The sequence below is a fragment of the Bubalus kerabau genome, chromosome 8, assembly GCF_029407905.1.
Source record: "Bubalus kerabau isolate K-KA32 ecotype Philippines breed swamp buffalo chromosome 8, PCC_UOA_SB_1v2, whole genome shotgun sequence".
NCBI classification, from domain to species: Eukaryota; Metazoa; Chordata; class Mammalia; order Artiodactyla; family Bovidae; genus Bubalus; species Bubalus kerabau.
Genome location: NC_073631.1, coordinates 103,428,485 through 103,443,912, shown reverse-complemented (window position 1 = coordinate 103,443,912; position 15,428 = coordinate 103,428,485).

The following is a 15,428-nucleotide window of genomic DNA, read 5'->3' as shown; positions in this document are numbered from 1 at the left end:
TTGTCACGCCCAGGAGTTTTTATTAACTGGAGCTCTAAGTTAACTCCTTCTCCGAAAGAGGTGGTGGGGGACAGCCCCCCGTAAAGTCAGAGGTGTAGGTGAGAGCACGAAGTAGTAAAGTAGGCAGGCTCTGGTTATGGGGGTAGATGCTCGAGGATTTCCAGGGTGACTCCTGAGGCTCGATCCCGCCTTTGCATATATCAAGCCTCCTTCCTCATGACCTTTGCCACAGGCGGAGTGCCTCATGCTGGCCCCCAACAGCATGTTCTATCTGAGCAAAATGCAAGGTCCACAAGAGTGCTGTCTTAGGTCAGGTTCCACAGAAGCAGACTCTGAGATGAATATTCATGTGAGGGGCAGAGAGAGAAGTGTGCTCCCAGGAGAACGCTGTAAGGGAGTAAGGAAGAGAAAACTGAATGGAAAAAGTGGAAGCCAAGAAACAGTGTGATTGCAGCAAAAATTCTAGCTTCAGCCTGATCCTGTGGGGGAGCCCTGGGGTATATTTTACATCTCCAGTTTGTTCCATCTCAAGGAAGCGGAGCTGAGCTTTCATATTCTGTGCAGTCAGTCTCTGGCTAAAAGCCATCTCACGGTTGAGCTGGGGAAACATAAATTCCCAGGTACTTGCAGTCTCTGCACAAGTTAGCCATCAAGTCATCGCCCAAAGAAGCGAAATAGCACAGAAGCCTGGAGAGGAAACAGAGATCTGAGAGGGTGTGAGCACAGTGCGTGCTGTTAGCATTCCCTGAATTACCTGACCCAGGAACCTGCAGCACTCCGGAGTCCTCACTTCCATTCATTCTGTGCACTGCTCCAGTCCCTAAGTCCTACAGAGATCCAGAAGTCCCCTCAAAGTGATTCCCACTGCTCCTTTGCTCCCCTTTGAGACTGCATCACATTGAGCTTGAACCACTAGGACAGCCTCCTAGTCACCGTGCCTCCTCTCAAAGCCACCCCTCAGCTAAACCACAAAGCAAGCCTCCAAAGGACAGGCTGGCTGATATTTCCCAACACAGAAATATATAGATTTGATTTGCCCTCCTCTATTTAAAAATCTTTCACTATCTCCCCATCATTTTAAAGATGAAATTAGAATAATTTTGCAGACAAAGGTCCATGTTGTCAAAGCTATGATTTTTCCAATAGTCATGTACAAATATGAGAGATGGACCATAAAGAAGGCTAAGCATCAAAGAATTGATGCTTTTGAACTGTGGGGCTGGAGAAGACGCTTGAGAGTCCCTTGGACTGCAAGGAGACCAAACCACTCAATCCTAAAGGAAATCAACCCTGAATATTCACTGGGAGGACTGATGCTGAAGCTGAAGTTCCACTACTCTGGCCACTTGATGCAAAGAGCCAACTTATTGGAAAAGACCCTGATGCTGGCAAAGATTGAGGGCAAGAGGAGAAGGGGGCAACAGAGGATGAGATGGTTGCATGGCATCACCAACTCAATGGACATGAGTTTGAGCAAACTCCCGGAGATAGTGAAGGACAGAGAAGCCTGGCGTGCCGCAGTTGACGGGGTATCAAAGAGTCAGACACAACTTAGCAACTGAACAACAGGAGAATGTCTTAGCTTCATACATCCAGCCACTTGTGCTTTCATCTCTGTCTCAACAGCTCAGCAGTTTATACCTTTTTGGTCTTAGGACCTCTTACACCCTAAAAATTTATGTAAAGACTCAAAAGGCTTTGAATTATGTGAATTCTAGCTACTAGCACAGCAACAAAGATTTAGCACAGCCAAAAATAAACAAATAAAAAAAATTTTTTTAACTAATGAGATAGAATATGGAAGAAATATTAGAGGCCTAAAGGAGGTTAGTGAAAAAGAAGAAAAGAAAAAAAAGCAATTGAGAGGGGCCTAGGAGGTAGATTAGATAGGACTTTATTCTTAAATGTGGTGGTCAAAAGAAACAGAAGAATGAAGAGTGACACAAGTTTTCAAGACAATAAAAATGAGATATTATTGGTCATGAATTTGATTAGAAAGAACATAGAGCTTCATTTAAAATCTGGTTTCCCCATTTAAAAGATGCGTGGTCTCAGAGAAATTTCTTAGACTAAAATTATAGTTTTTTTTTTCAGGAAAAAAATGTAAAAAAGGTAAAGCTTTAACTAAACCTCAGAAGTTGTTGTGAAACTAGATATTGTATAAATAACAGCTATTGCTGTGCCAGACACCTAATAAAGTACACTTATTTGCTCCTTCCCTATTTGTTCTTTTGCCCTATTTCTTTTCTTTACTTTTTTTTTTTTTCAATTTCTTTGATGTCTGCACGCTTTTGAACTTGGGCTAGAGAATCGGTAGAGAATACTGTTAGAAACTTGAGTGTTTTTTCAAAAATGTTTGATGGTGCATTTACATGAACACAAAATAAAAACGAGGGACTTTGCTAAATTATAGGTGACCGTGTGCCTCCAACCCTTTCACACATATTCTCGCCTTCTGTTCTTCTCCTCCTTATAAGACCTGCTTACATTTCAAACTGGACCATAAATTATTCCTTGGGGTAAAGATCCTAGCCACTTCAAGGAAACAGCAGAGTTGCAGTTCCAGATGATTATGAGGAAGAGAAATTAATATTTATTTTTTTCCTTAATTTGTTTCTTTTTCTCCCCAAGGCTAAGAGTAAGGCTTAAGATGCTAAAGGGAGTGATCCATCTCCCCAACACAATATTTTTCCACTGCCCTCCTCAGAGGCTCTATCTGGCCCCTCATGAATCATTTACAACCAGTCGTCCTTCTCACTTCCCAACAATAGAAAATGACCCACAGGGTTGTATAACGATGTTGTCCATCCTTTTCCAACTCTCATTTATCTCTCCCTCACTCCATCTCTCTCACACACTCAGTCATCCACACCTACCAAAATAGCTACCGCTCCACTCTCAAATGACTGCACTTCTGATTTGCACGAATGTACACATGTCCTCATGTGTTTCTCTATCTGAGGATGTGGATTTGTGTCCTAAAAAGTAATTCCATTTTTTAAATCTTTACAACAGTAATAACCATGGAGATACATTTCTTTCCATGATCACATTTTGAACTGTTCTTTTCTTCTCTATCAGTTCTTTTTGGTAATTCTGACTTTTTCAAATACCATTTTAATTTTAAGATCTAAAAAAAAGAGGAAACACATCATATTTTACAATGTGGAACACAGATTCCCTTTCACATCCCCAGAAGATGTGCCTAGAGAATGATCTTTGCCTGGAATTACTTTTACCAAAAATAGTTAATGGTGTCAATAATTTAGCTTTAAGGCAGCTTTAAGGCTTTAAGTCTCCTTCCAGATTGCTGGACATTTAGCCAAATGCATGGTACAATCATGTTGGTGTGACTTTGGACATCAGAGCACTATATACATACCATGGCTATAAGCAATGAATGGCTATTACCCAATTTCAAAACAGTCTTTTTTGTTAAAAGTAGTGACATGTATAGGAAGGTAACTCCCCAAGCCTTACTTCAAGGTATTCATTCTCTGAAATATACCACTTGAAAGGTTCTCATACAACTCAAATACTTATATCTACTATTAACTAAAAGAAATAAAGGTTCTAACAACTAAGAGAACTTTAATTTAGTAAATTATTTGAGTTTCCAGCAAAAGTTTAATTGTAATTTTGATAATTTGACCATTATTCATTGCCTACACGTTTAGTATGAGTTAGACTCCATACAAGATTCACACTTTCTCTACTGTTTAAATGGTATTAATTTAAAAGAAAGGACAGATAAAAACATCTTCACTTCTCCTGAAGGCATGATACTTATAGAATGGCCAAAAGCCTCCCCTGCCCACTAACTATAGCCACCTCAATTTTTAGGTTCAGTTTTGCTGACTGTATTAAAAATGCCTGCTGTTACTTAAGTACAGTACTGTCCCACTGCCTCTTTTGGCTGAATTCTATTATCACTAAGCATCCCATTGAAGCCTATTTCTCCTGCTTGAGTATCTTCTAATTTATCATTTCTGCCTTACTTGAGTAGGAATATTCCTTGAGACAACAATTATCTTTCACTTTACTCATCACTTTCTTTTTCTAAAATACTATGTTGCTGCTGCTGCTGCTGCTAAGTCGCTTCAGTCGTGTCCGACTCTGTGCGACCCCAGAGACGGTAGCCCACCAGGCTCCCCTGTCCCTGGGATTCTCCAGGCAAGAACACTGGAGTGGGTTTCCATTTCCTTCTCCAATGCATGAAAGTGAGAAGTGAAAGTGAAGTCGCTCAGTCGTGTCTGACTCTTAGCGACCCCATGGACTGCAGCCTACCAGGCTCCTCCGTCCATGGGATTTTCCAGGCAAGAGTACTGGAGTGGGGTGCCATTTAGTGACCAGGAAAACTGGGACTACTTATCATCCACTTCTGGAGTACCACCTGCACTTGAGCAGTTATGTGGTAGACTAGACAAGTTCAAAGACCCTGTGCTGAAATGATTCTAACAGGAGGGAAAGAGGAAAGTCTGATAACCTAACCCAGAGTTTCTGTAGGTCTAGAGAACCATAATGCTCTGAGTCACAGAGGGCATCTGAGAACCCACTCAAGAAGAGATTGAAATCCTGAGTCATGGCACTAGAACGGAGGCCAACCATTTCACCTCCCTCGTTCGGCAGTGGGAGAGCTTGCTTAGATCCAGACATCCTCGTTCAGCTCCAGATCATAGCTGGGAAGCCTAGAGAAACTGGAGCAGTCGGCTGACTCCATGCGCTACTGAAGGGCCTGTTGTCCTCTCCCCTATTTGGCAATGCTGTAAAACAAACAGGGCAAAGCCTGCTTCACCTGTAGTCTCCTCACTGTGTTATATACCACTGGGTCAGACAAGCATCTTTGCATGGAGAAAACACAATGTGGTAGAAACAAGAGGAAACCAGATCATCAGTGAGACCAAAAACAGACCGTTTCAACAGATCAATCAATAAATCTGATAAATGTCTAATCCAGCTAATTATACAAATGTAAACTCATCCAATTATCTGACTATTGGAAGGATCTTTAGACTTTGTGACCTTAGATCTTTGGACTTTATAACTCTCTACTTCCATCTAATGTCAGAGTATAGACAATGCAGAAACTTTCTTTTAAAGGGGGAGATTTCTCCCCCCAAAATGTTCAAGTTTCAATACAGCTTTATGGCTGCTTATGACACTTGAGCAACAAAGGTCTCCAGTAACACTTCTTTTTAAGACAAGGAGCTGAATCACAACTTAATGGCATGCATGTGAAGAGTAATCTGTGGAGAACTCATGTCTTAATTCTTGTTAGCATCTCCACTGGAACTTTCCCTCTGCCTCCTTCCAGAATCTATAGCTTTGCTTCCCAAAACAGGATCTCAACAACTGCACTATAATAAAGTTACCTGAAAAGAAAAATTTATTTGGTCAAAACTCCTTTACTTAAGAAGGAGCTTTGCAATTTTCCTGATGTGTTTTTTAAGATTTGAACTTTTTATAATTATTCCAAACCTAGGGCACTTCTGTTGATGAAAAACTCCAGTCATTCAGTAGCTATGTAGACCTATGCCCTCAAGGAATGTGCAATTAAGTAGGGATATCACAAAATAAATACACATAAAAAAGCAAGCAATCTAGGACTGTAAGTGATGCTAAGACGCCTGTGGTACCGGCTGTGACCCCAGAAGTTTAGAGAAAGGGGAGATGAGGACCTCAGTGAGAACTGGAGCAGCCTTCACGTATGAGGGTATAGTTAGAGAAAGATAAAGGGTGCTCGGAAAAAAGGGAACCACGTGGTTAAAGGCACAGATATAAGAACATCCAAGTGTCAGGAAAGAGACCAATGTGACCAGAGTACAGAATGCGTACATGAGATGAAATATGGTCTGAGAGACTTGAAACCAAGCAGAAGAATTCCAACAGAAAACCACGGGAAATAGGTTCAGTGAAGTGATAGACTTGAAGAAAGTGGTCTTTGGGGAAGGTGAGTGAGGCAGAAGTGTGCACAATTCTTCAGGAGGAGACAGTCTGACATGAGACAGCCCACCAAGAGTTGTACCTGAACGGCGGCACTGAAGAAAGTAAAAGAGAGACATGCAATATTTTCAAAGGTGGAACACACTGTACTTAGTGAGTGGAAGCAGGAGATCAAGAAGCATTTTAGTTTCTTGGAGAATGTGAGAGATAAATTAAGAAAGTAGCAAAAAAAGAGACAGAAAATAAAGGAACACGGAAGAAATGATAACAGGATAAAATCCTTGAAAACATTACGTATGACATGATGGCAACAGTCTTGAGTGGTAATGTACACACCAGAGGTTAGAGTGATAGAACAGGATCAGAGACAAAAATTTCTGAATTGTCCAAATAGACATGATAGCTAAATTTACACACACACACACAATGATGTCTTAGGGAAAAGTGACAGTGAGAGAGGTAGGCTAAGGATCATAGCTGAAATTTTCCTTGTATCCAGTTAGGAAGGAAGGGGAAAAAAAACAAGTTTCCTCTCCTTGGGGAGCAGAGAAGCAGCTGGAAGCAACAGAGAGGTCAAAGAACAAAAACAAAAAAAAAAACCACAGAGCTTTTCAAAAAGCCACAGTTGGTCAATGGTGTCCAGTGCTACGGAGAGGTAAAGGACCACAAGAACTGAAAGAAGGCAGCTGAACTTGAGAACTGAAAGTTTTTGTCAGCAGCAACCAGGATCTATGGGGTGCAGGGAACCGAGTCAATGAGGAGAGAGTTTCAAGTCTGAACTAAGAAGCGTTCTAGAGATGGATGGTGATAATGATCACATAATGGTATCAATGTACTTAGTGTCACTGAACTGTATACTTAAAAATGTTCAAGATGGTATTTATGTTATTTTACCACAAATAAAAGTGAAAGGAAAAAAGGTTTTGGCCATTGTGTATACAAAAATCTACATCTCACTGTGTGTAGTTTGGAGAGGGCACTATTTCCTTGTCCATTTCAGAAGCACATTCTTTTTTTCTGCCTACAGATAAGATAATGGGGCTTCCCAGGTGGTGCTAGTGGTAAAGAATCCACCTGCCAAGGCAGGAGATGCAACACATGGGCAGAGGAGCCCGGCAGGCAAAGAGTAGGACATGACTCAGCAACTGAGCATTCACCCACTCACATATAAGAAAACAGTCAGTTTATAACACAGGAATCTTCAGCAGTTCCCAATGATCAACACTGCTCAATATTTATTCAGATATACTTTTATCAGAGAAATACTTCCTTTGGAAACAATTGCTCATGAAGACTTTTGCTGCAAAAAAGGAAAGAAATAGCATATGCTTGTCATCAAATCCAGACAACTACACTTTTGTCTGCAAACTTCTGAGTGTGTAGATCATATTCATCCTAGTCTCTAAATGTTAGAGTTAAAGGGAACTTACATCACAGTTCTAATGTCCTCACACTGAAGATGGAGAAGGGGCTTCTCAGGTGGCACTAGTGGTAAAGAACCTGCCAATGCAGGAGACATAAGAGACTCGAGTTCGATCACTAGACAGGAAGATCCCCTGGAGGAGGGCATGGCAACCCACTCAAGTATTCTTGCCTGGAGAATCCCATGGACAGAGGAGCCTGGCAGGCTACAGTCCATGGGGTCACAAAGAGTTGGACACGACTGAAGTGACTTAGCACACATGCATAAAGATGAAGAAACCGAGGTGCAAAGAGGCTGAATGATGTGCACAAAATCACCCACAAACCAGTGCAAGAGCTGGAACAGGAACCCAGGTCTTCCTAGCCCTTCTCAGAACCCCCTCAATCAGGTAACCCTCTTCTGAAGCAGAGTTTTCCTCTGCTTAATAATAATCCAGTAAACCTGTGTAGGAGTCTCATGGAGGACTCACACTGATAACAGTCTCTGTAGGGAAAATAATTCTTTATTTCAGAAAGAGGACATAAACTACATTTGTGCACATTTCAAATTAATTGCTATATTAGATTATTATGCATTCCTATTAGCCTATCAGTCTGCAAATGACTGAAAGACATGGTTACAATGCTGTGCTCAGTAGATACTCATAAACAGAATTAATCACTTAATTAGGTATTTTACCAGAATTATCAGTTCAGTTCAGTTCAGCTGCTCAGTCATGTCCGACTCTTTGTGACCCCATGAACCGCAGCACACCAGGCCTCCCTGTCCATCACCAGCTCCCGGAGTCCACCCAAACCCATGTTCATCGAGTCGATGATGCCATCCAACCATCTCATCCTTTGTTGTCCCCTTCTCCTCCTGCCCTCAATCTTTCTCAGCATTAGGGTCTTTTCCAATGAGTCAGCTCTTCACATCAGGTGGCCAAAGTACTGGAGTTTCAGCCTCAACATCAGTCCTTCCAATGAACACCCAGGACTGATCTCCTTTAGGATGGACTGGTTGTACCATAAGCTAATATTATTTCTGAAACTAGAAAACCATATGATTTATAACCTGAAAACTGGTTTTGCCCCTAAATCATTTGCAAGATGGGAGTGGGAAAAAAGGTGAAAAATAATTGAGGGTCACCCTAACCATTCTTCATGTTTCTGAATCTGTTCCTTTCTCACAAACCCATCTCTTGGTAATTTTTTTTTTTTTTTTATGCTTAAAAAATTTTAGTATTTTTGACTGTGCTAGGTCTTTGCTGCTGTGAGGGCTTTTCTCTAGCTGTGGTGGATGGGCTTCTCACTGCAGTGGTTTCTCCTTATGGAGCATGAGCTCTAGGGTGCACGGGGTTCAGCAGTTACCGGGAGTGGGCTCAGTAGCTACGGCTTCCCGGCTCTGGAGCACAAGCTCATCAGTTGCGGGCACACGAGGGTTAGTTGCTCCACGACATATGGGATCTTCCCGGATCAAGGATTGAACTTGTGTCTCCTGCACTGGCAGGTAGAGTCTTTACCACTGAGCCACCAGGGAAGCCCCTACTTGGTAATTTCAAAATTACAGACTTACTGAAGGTTATTCAGCAACATAAGAGTGCTGTTTTCCCCTATGGATTCACAAATTACCATGTCTTCTATAAAGAGAAAGGATACTTGGGGTTTACTTCCATCTCTTGGGTATAACTAATAACAAACAAATGCTTGAGAACTGTAGAGTGACATCCCTCTGAGCAGGGTCCACTCAGAACCTGCATTTGGCACGCTTTCCTCATAACTGGATGTACTGCATCTGAGGTAAGTATAGCAAATAGGCAGCTTTGACTTGGCAGAAGGGGATCCGCACATCCACAACGGGACTGATGGACATCTGAAAAGTCAGCCTTAATATCTCGGCCAAGTCACTTCTGGCCACTTTTGTAGCTTGCTTTAAATGAAACAACTGCACTTGGAATTCTAGGGAGAATGGAAGTGGAATTCTTCAGTTATAGGGTGAGAAAAATCACCTCAAATCATGAACAAAGTACATACTGAATTGCGAGAGTACAAAGGCTCTAACTGCCTTTCAAAGTGGATGTTTTTCATCAAGAAGGAAATTTCTTTTGAGTTATCCAAGATAAAAATTGGATTTATGAATCTCACAAATATGGCAGTAAACACCAATTACTAGTTTGTGATAAGCAATAGTAAGCCTTCAGTGCTGATGGCTTGAAAATGTACAATTTACCTCTATGGTGTCCTCACTGTTACTGGTTAGATTGCTGGTCACATTTCCTAGATCTTGGTACTTTCCTTTCCAGAGGGTATAATTCTGATAGCTGGTGATCACAGGGCTAGGTTTAGAGTAAGGGACTGAAAGATTTCTTCAGGCACTATCAGCTGAGACTCAGCATACAGCATGACTTCCATATGAAATGTGCTTTTCTCCCCCTAAAAATATTCCATTGCTAAAATAATAACTTGAATGACCCTATAAATAAGAAAGTGAAAGTGAAGTTGCTCAGTTGTGTCTGACTCTTTGTGACCCCGTGGACTGTAGCCTGCCAGGCTCCTCTGTCCATGGGATTCTCCAGGCAAGAATACTCGAGTGGGCTGCCATTTCCTTCTCCAGGGGATCTTCTCAACTCAGGGATCGAACCTGGGCCTCCCATGTTGTAGGTAGACGCTCCAAGGAAGTCCATAAATAAGAACTCACACCATATTTTAATAGCCAAAACATCATTTAAAAAAAAAAAAAAACTTTTATCTCCTTGAGGATGAAAAACGTTTTTTTGAATTAAGAAGAAATAAGCAAAGCTCGCCCACTGGTGGCTTAGTGCTAAAATATCCGCCTCCCAATGCAAGAGATGTGGGTTCAAACCCTGGGTTGGGAAGATCCCCTGGAGAAGGAAATGGCAACCCACTCCAGTATTCTTGCCTGGGAAATACCATGGACAGAAGAGCCTAGGGGGCTACATAGTCCATGGGGTTGCAAAGAATCAGACACAACTTAGCAACTTAACAACAAGCAAACCTGAAATTTCACAATATTATAGAAATTACTGACAATGAGGCTAAGATATGGAAATATTTTTGTGAAAGAAATCAGAGGAACATTCAAGTCAAAAATGCCTTTATTACTGAAGAAGAAAAAATAAAAATTAATTAGGATAAGCAATTAACTCAAAAAGCTTGGAGAGCAAAACAAACCCTCAAATATTCAGTTCAGTTCAGTTCAAAAACTCAGTTGTGTCCGACTCTTTCCGATCCCATGGACTGTAGCATGCCAGACTTCCCTGTCCTGGAGTTTGCTCAAACTTATGTCCATCAAGTCGGTGATGCCATCCAACCGTCTCATCCTCTGTCATCCCCTTCTTCTCCCGTCTTCAATCTTTCCCAGCATCACGGTCTTTTCCAATGAGTCAGTTCTTCACATCAGGCAACCAAAGTAATAGAGCCTCAGCTTCAGCATCAGTTCTTCCAACGAATATCCAGGACTCATTTCCTTCAGGATTGACTGATTTGATCTCCTTGCAGTCCAAGGGACTCTCAAGAGTCTTCTTCAACATCACAGCTCAAAAGCATCAATTCTTCAGTGCTCATCTTTCTTTATATTCCAACTCTCACACCATAAATGAGTACTGGAAAAATGATAGCTTTGGTTAGATGAAACTTTGTTGGCAAACTTTTTAATATGCTGTCTAGGTTGGTCATAGCTTTTCTTCCAAGGGGCAAGTGTTCTTTAATTTCATGGCTGCAGTCACCATCTGCAGTGATTTGGGAGCCCCTCAAAATAAAGTTAGGCACCGTTTCCACTGTTTCCCCATCTATTTCCCATGAAGTGATGGGACCAGATGCCATGATTTCAGTTTTCTGAATGTTGAGTTTTAAGCCAACTTTTCCACTCTCCTCTTTCACTTTCATCAAGAGGCTCTTTAATTCTTCTTCTCTTTCTGACATAACGGTGGTGTCATCTGCACATCTGAGGTTATTGATATTTCTCCCAGCAATCTTGACTCCAGCCTGTGCTTCATCCAGCCCAGCATTTCACATAATGAACTCTACATACAAGTTAAATAAGCAGGTGACAATATACAGCCTTGACGTACTCCTTTCCCAATTTGGAACCAGTCTGTTGTTCCATGTCCAGTTCTAATTGTTGCTTCCTGACCTACATACAGATTTCTCAGGAGGCAGGTAAGGTGGTCTGGTATTCCTATCTCTTGAAGACTTTTCAAAAGTTTGTTGTGATCCACACAGTCAAAGGATTTGACATAGTCAATAAAGCAGAAGTAGATGTTTTCTGTAACTCTCTCGCTTTTTTGATGATCCAACAGATGTGCAATTTGAGCTCTGGTTCCTCTGCCTTTTCTAAATCCAGCTTGAACATCTGGAAGTTCATGGTTCACATACTGTTGAAGTCTGGCTTGGAAAATTTTGAGCATTGCTTTGCTAGCATGTGAGATGAGGGCAATTGTGCAGTAGTTTGAACATTCTTTGGCATTGCCTTTCTTTGGGATTGGAATGTAAACTGACCTTTTCCAGTCCTGTGGCCACTGCTGAGTTTTCCAAATTTGCTGGCGTATTGAGTACAGCACTTTCACAGCATCATCTTTTAGGATAAAATAGCTCAACTGGAATTCCATCACCTTCACTAGCTTTGTTTGTAGTGATGCTTCCTAAAGCCCACTTGACTTTACATTCCAGGATGTCTGGCTCTAGGTAAGCAATCACATCATTGTGGTTATCTGGGTCTAAAAGATCTTTTTTGTATAGTTCTTCTGTGTATCTTGCCACCTCTTCTTAATATCTTCTGCTTCTGTTAGGCCCATACTGTTTCTGTCCTTTATTGTGCCCATCTTTGCATAAAATGTCCCCTTGGTATCTCTAATTTTCTTGAAGAGCTCTCTAGTCTTTCCTATTCTATTGTTTTCCTCTATTTCTTTGCATTGATCACTGAGGAAGGTTTTCTTATCTCTCCTTGCTATTCTTTGGAACTCTTAATTCAAATGGGTATATCTTTCAAATATTAAAACAGCAAAATCTGTCAGCAATATTAAAATGTTGCTCTGTGTTGCAGAGCAATCTAAGGCATATCCATATAATAGAATGTTCTGGAGCATTTTGTGTAATGAGGTATTTTCTATAAGTATTCATATGGCACATATCCCAAAGGATGTTAAATGAAGAAGTTTCTGAATCACTAATGTTGTCTCTAATCATTTGTTTCCTTTTTTCTTTTTTTCTTTTCTGGTGAAAACACATGTCTATTCCTAGATAAACTCTAAATGAAGCAAGAAATGGATAAGGGAAGTGGGGAATTGAAAGTCAGTAATGGGGAATGGAGAGTAACTTACTTTTTACACTTTGTATGTTACTTTCTTTTTCACGAGAATGTTTCATTTATTCAAATAAATAAATTTAAAATAAAAGTGGTCCAGGAAATACCTTCACCTACCAGCTCATTTTTTATTCTCTTTGAAGACAGAAAAGTTTCTTCCTGGTCATCAGCTCTCCATTTCCAGCTCTTTTTATCTCACTCTGCTTCAAAGATGAGCCCTTCTAACCTGTTCTCATTCTCTGCTGCCCTCTTCTCCTCTTACCTTCTACCTTTCCCAGCATCAGTGTCTTTTCCAATGGGTCAGCTCTTCGCATCAGGTGGTCAAAGTATTGGAGCTTCAGCTTCAGCATCAGTCCTTCAAATGAATATTCTGGGTTGATTTCCTTTAGGATTGAGTGGTTTGATCTCCTTGCAGTCCAAGGGACTCTCAAGAGTCTTCTACAACACCACAGTTCAAAGCATCAATTCTTTGATGCTCATCCTTCTTTATGGTCCAACTCTCCAATCCATACATGACTAATGGAAAAACCATAGCTTTGACTAGGTGGACCTTTGTCACCAAAGTGATTGCTTTTTAATATGCTATCTAGGTTTGTCATAGCTTTCCTTCCAAGGAGCAAGCATCTTTTAATTTCATGGTTGCAGCAACCCTTTAAGTTGGCTAAAAATTGAATCTACTCAAAGGCAAAAAAAAAAAATTCTGTGATATTGCAACTCAGAAAAAAAAAAATGTTTCCTGCAGTTTGAACTTTAAGTCTTTTTGTGTGATTCTTCAATTCACACTTTCTATTCACACTTTTCATCTCACATTCCCTGCACACCTGAGCCTTTGCCAGCTTCTGAAGAGGTCATTTCCCTAGCTCTTGGCACCCCAGATTTCCACCCAGCTTCAATTTCCTTCCAAAATTGTTGGATACATTGACATGTTGATGGAAGTTGACATGTTGAAACCACTGATGGGTTTTTTAAGAGTAACCCCCCTAAGAAGTGGGATGTGTGTGTTCAGTCACTCAGTGTCCAACTCTTTGTGACCCCATGGGCTGTAGCCTGCCAGGTTCCTCTGTCCATGGAATTTTTCAGGCAAGAATATTGGAGTGGGTTTCACTCTAGGGGATCTTCCTGACACAGGGATCAAACCCATGTCTCCTGCATTGGCAGGTGGATTCTTTACCACTGAGCCACTAGGGAAGCCAGAAGTGGGACAGCACAGCCAAAATGACTTCTGTTCCTATGGAAATGTAGAGGTGATCTTCTTTCCTTGCACAAATGTTGAATGAGAATTGCCTCTAAGTGCAAAGCTAAGCTGAGTTCCCACTTAATAGATGAAGAATCCAACTCTTTTACGTTTATAGCCAAAATAATTATAGCTTGCCTTTCCCATAATATCCTCAAATAAAGAGAAGTGATTATTCTCTGCCTGGGAATTTCCTTTGCTTTTCTGGATACTATGTGAACCACAACACTCCATGCCTATGTTCATCATTTTCTAAGGAATCCATAACTCTTAGGATAATACAGGATAAAACCCAGAGCTCTCAAATTTAGCCCCAAAATAAATCAAACCTACAAAGAAACAGAGAATGAATGGCCCTGGAATAAAGCCTTCATCCATCTGACATAAATATCTGTCTCCTGGAATGGCTGAACAGAATTCATACCTGGACTTCCTGCTTCCAGGGCCAGGAATATAGAATATATTTATAGATGTATAGAATGTAGAATATATTCTATAGCCAGCTACAGAATAGCTCCACTACCCCTTGCCGTCATCTATTATTACTCCATCAGTCACCCTGATGACTGTCTACACCTGACACCTTTCTCACTCTGTTGTAGCTCACTCCAGGTGCAACTTTTCATTAAAAATATTCATCAACTGTTGAGTACCAGAGAGCAAACATACAGGAGATGGTGTTTATCCTAAAGGAACACACAGAGCTGTGAGAATTCAAACAAATAAGAAAATAAGAATAATTTAAATAAATAAGTTTTATAAGTTAACATATACTGTTATATAACCTTACTTTTTCCCCCAAAAGCCTCAGTCCTGTCTTCTCAATTGCATTATAATCTATTTTTGTGCAGGAATCACAAAAAACCTAAAACAGTTTTCTTGAACAACTTTTGAAAGAATGGATGAAATGCAATTTTCTTTGGCATTATTATTAATATTTTAGTACAATGCTGGGTAGAAAAGAATCATTTCTTTAACTACTGAATGCAGTATACTATATGTAATTTAATTGACTTATAATTTGAGCATATGTACTGTATTGGTTTGCTAGGGCCACCATAACAAAATACCACAGACTAGGTGGCTTAAGGGCTTCCCAGATGGCGCAAGTGGTAAAGAATCCTCCTGTCAGCTCAAGAGATGCAAGACACTTGAGTTTGACCTCTGGGTCAGGAAGATATCCTAGAGAAGGAAATGGCAACCCACTCCAGTATTTCTTGCTTGGAAAATTCCATGGACAGAAGAGCCTGGTGAGCTATAGTCCATGGGGACACAAAGAGTTGGACACAGCAGAGCATGCACACACCACACCAGGTGGCTTAAACATGGAGATTTATCTTCTCACAGTGCTGGCAGCTGGAAAGTCCCAAATCAAGGAGTCAGCAGGTTTGGGTTTTTTTGAGGCCTCTCTCCTAGGTTGTGGATGGCCACTGTGTCGCCCATGACCTCTGCTCTGAACACACGTCTGTGTCCTGATCTCCCTTCCATGTAAGAACATCAATCATACTGGAGTCGTCGTGGTGGTTT